The 4,090-nt window shown below is 32.5% G+C and overlaps 1 long non-coding RNA gene across 2 annotated transcripts; it reads right to left on the bottom strand.

Moving 5' to 3' along the window:
• Window positions 1-944: 944 nt before the first annotated feature.
• Window positions 945-3,868, bottom strand: LOC308411884. Of its 2 annotated transcripts, XR_013974467.1 has the most exons (6): window positions 3,484-3,868; window positions 3,137-3,181; window positions 2,261-2,290; window positions 1,727-1,795; window positions 1,446-1,520; window positions 945-1,086 (listed from the first exon to the last, which is right to left on the bottom strand). It is a non-coding gene; the product is annotated as an uncharacterized lncRNA (long non-coding RNA). The 2 variants fall into 2 exon arrangements; XR_013974466.1 differs by having other exon boundaries at window positions 3,137-3,868.
• Window positions 3,869-4,090: the final 222 nt, after the last annotated feature.

The following is a 4,090-nucleotide window of genomic DNA, read 5'->3' as shown; positions in this document are numbered from 1 at the left end:
AACATTTTCCTGGTCTCTAATCCTCTGGTTGTATCTGGTTTCTAGCTTTTTAAAGCTGCTGTTTCCATAAGGACGTCTCCAGACAACAGTGGAGGATGCGAGGGCCAGCAGAAAGTGGATATGGCTCTTTCTAGCATGTCAACATAGGAAAAAGTATACGAAATCAGAAACAGACACGTCAAGAACTGACGCTCAGTCCTGGTTACACAAAAATCCCTTTCCACGTGGATTTCCTCTTGTGATCCTTCTATTTTAAGAAGCCAAATCTAATTATTTGGTAATTATTTCAATCCCTGTTTTGTCATCACAGAGAAAAACAAGCCTCTCAGTCAGCTGAACAGAATCAGTTTTTATCCACTGGGAGCTGTGGTTACTGAAACCAGAGCTTGCTCTGATTTACTCGTGCTGTTTCAGTTGTTACTTATCTCTGTGGAGTGTTGTTCTAAATTGAAGATAATTAACAACGAGGCACATGTTTTATTACTAATTTTTATAAAATTTACACTCTTACCCATACGGTAAAAAAATATATTTTAAAATACATTTTGAAATATGTTTATGTATTTTGAAATGTTTTTTAGCACATATATTTTTTGGCCATTTTTTGTATATTTTGAAATATATTAATAAAATATATTTCAAAATACAATTTAAATTTATTTAAAATCATTCAAAAAAATATAAATTTAACCCTTCATATATTTCTAAGAAAACACATTCACATGTAACATCTGAAAGAAATCTTTATTTGATGTTTAAAACATACATATAGCATATCAATCAAGCAAGGAATATTCATTTTATAAGTTTATTCTCATTACATACTCAAACATTCTAAAAGAAACACACACACATATACATATATGTGTGTGTGTATATATATATATATATATATATATATATACACACACACACACACACATATGTGTGTGTGTGTGTGTATATGTGTGTGTGATTGTATGAACATAAGTCAGCATACTTAAAATGTAATTTCTTTTCCTTTTCCAGCAGTCTCAGTTCCCCCAGCTTTCACGGCAATCCTCAAAGCCCTTCTGGACACGCTGGGAAACCCCTTCCTTACCGCCACTGTAACAAACAAAAGTCACAGTTCTATTACTTTTATCAGAGTTAAAATAAAAATGTGATTTATGTTAGCTGGCTTCATTTAGCAAACAGATATTTCTGTTTATATAGATACAGATATTAATACAGATATATTTTACGCATAATTTTACCTCTTTTTTTTCCTAGATGGGAAGTCTATCCAGTTCACATTACAGTAATGCTAACACCCCTTTTGGTCGTCTCTCCTTACCTTCCAGCATTCATAAATCTGTTGACCTTCTTTGTCTGAGACCAACCACTACAATGCATCATCACCTATTTGTATTGGTAACTTACTTGTGCTGTATGCAATTTTAGATACACAGAAAGTCTTCACTTACTATATATGGCTGTCATAGTGTCCTTATCAAGGGCAGTTCTTCACTCTGCGCCGATGTCCGTTTTGCTCTGTCCTCCTATAAAAAGCATGAACATTTGAGTGTTTGACTAGTTTTAGATTTCCAAAAATTTGATATTTGTACAACTAAACATTTGAACTACAATATATGCTATTGAGCGATACTTTTATGGGTAATTTTTGGTAAAGAAACTGGTGACAGAGTTGTAGGCTTTTTAAAGTACTATTAGCTAACCATTTGAACTGACTTTCAAAGCTGATTACCTTTTAAATTGCTGTGGATCAAAACCTCCAGTGGGAAGGCGGCCATTGGAAGAACACACACCACTGAACCTGAAAATAACAAAAACAAACAAAAAACAGAACAATATATAAGAGTCCGGTAGGGTAATAAATCTCTTCTGAAGCAATATAGTTCATTTTGGGTGAAAAACAAAACATTCCTCTAAAATATATATACTGACATCAGCAATCAACATCATGATTGTAATTATTTCCTTTTTAGTACATCTACTGCTGTTTGCATGTGTCAAGCACTACGACTGTATCTATGCATATAAATTCACCATATATATCCAGCAAAAATGTTTTGTTATAGTCAAAAGGAAAACAAACAAAGGCATTCAATCAGAGGTGAGAAATTAATTGGGAATATGAATTATAGGTGAACTATTCTTTACCTACTAGCAATCAAGCTTCTTTAACCAAGAAGCTTGAAATATTTGAATGTAAAATAAAATAAATAAATAAATAAATAATAATAAAAATAACATGATGTAATTAAAATGCACAACTTACATTAAGGAAATCTGCATTTGTATCCACAGGCTAAAAGTAAAACAGTAAATGTGTTAGTGATAGTACAGGTATTTGTAAAAAAAAAAAAAAAAAAAAAGAGGCAGTAACTGTGACGCTTCTAGTGGGATGCTAAATGCAGAGATTTATATTTACAGTATAATACGGCATGTACGGGTAACTGTGTTGTGAACTGTAACTGAATATTAGAGAATCTCAGAGAAATTAAATGTATTTATTTTTTGAATTTATCAATCATAAAACCGTCTGTTTTGAAGGCCTGTTACGATAGCGACTTTTTGTTGGTCGGTATATTGCCCCATAAACAATTGCGACAAGTTATGTCATTGTCATTTTAAGACCATTTTATGTCTTTGAATGTATAATCATAATATAACACCATAATAATGCAAGATCTACACACTTTCAATTGACAAACCAACATCTAATTCTTAAAGTATTTAGATCATTGAAATTAGGAATCAAAATATTAGATACCTTAAAAACTTGAATAAATAGTAAATTTTCTAACAAATAGAAAACAATGTTATTTAATGTTATTGTTTTGTTATCATTATATTTTATTTTTGTAAATATAATGGCGGATAAATTACATCATCAACAATTATTGAGGTCATGTACATGTATTGTGTGTTAAGTCGATATATCGATTATTGTGATAGGCCTACTGTTTTTGTATCATAACGAGCTTGTCAAACATGCATGACCACTAAACAATGTCTAAGCAGTAGTATTGGTCTGAATGACAACAAACATAACTAGTGTTTTGGAAAATCTGTTAGAAAACAGTTATTTCAATAATTATGATTAGCATGTGACACAGACACCGCATAAAAAACTACAACAACAAATACTTACTCTAGGAGGATGGGGGAGGGCAGCATGAGGTTGAGACTTTGACATCTGTAAAAAACAAATTCATGTATTACAAACAAGTCACTTAAAAATACATTAATGTGGCAGACTGTTCCCTGTTCAGATGCAGTGTATAAGTACAATCAGGGCTGTCACAACAATGGGGTGGGGCCAAGTGGCTGCAACCCTAGGTACAATGTGCAGGTACATATAATATATGTGAATAAAGCAAGAATCTGTTTAGGTTAGTCACTGTGCTGACTGATGCTTGCTAGGTTTATATGATTGCAAACTGCACAAAAACAACAACAGCAACAACATTAATGACAATGACAAACAAAATTACTTACATTTATGTAAATCTCACATTAGGAAGATCTGCATTTGATTTCATGGGCTGAAATAAATAGGCAGAAACATTACTGCTAAAAAAATAAAAAACAAAAACTCTAAAAAGCCTAAAAATGACTTAAAAAGCAAGGAAATGTGGAACATTGTAATTAGCGAACATTAATAAAGCATAACTGTTCTTTGTTTCTAACCTTGGTAAGTACTCTGTAGCCAGAAGGAGAGGTAGGATTTCTGTGAAAGCCAAATTAAATGTGAATAGGCTTTGATAGTTATTGAGAAGGCAGAATAATAAGAAAAGGCAAAAGTACGTCACAATATAATTAATTAAGTTACATATTTTGATTACCAAATTATGGAAGCGTGGAGCTGCCACCCAGGCAAAAGAAAAATAACGCCGTCATTCAAGCAAAGGTAAGTCAGCTTGAGTACTGCGAGTAAAATGCGTTTGATTCCCCCCAACATTCAAATTAGTGCTAGCAAAAATTCATTCGTGAGGGGGAAATTACAGTGAGAACATGTAGAGGCTCTGTTAGAGGGATAACATAGTGAGTTCAGTGCATTGATGTGACATTGTCCTGAAGGATTTAGTTATTCTTTATGGTTAAA

This window comes from Rhamphochromis sp. 'chilingali' (assembly GCF_963969265.1).
Source record: "Rhamphochromis sp. 'chilingali' genome assembly, chromosome: 15".
Lineage (NCBI taxonomy): Eukaryota > Metazoa > Chordata > Actinopteri > Cichliformes > Cichlidae > Rhamphochromis > Rhamphochromis sp. 'chilingali'.
Note: the sequence above shows the minus strand (reverse complement) of the source record. Positions and strands in the feature narration are given on the sequence as shown.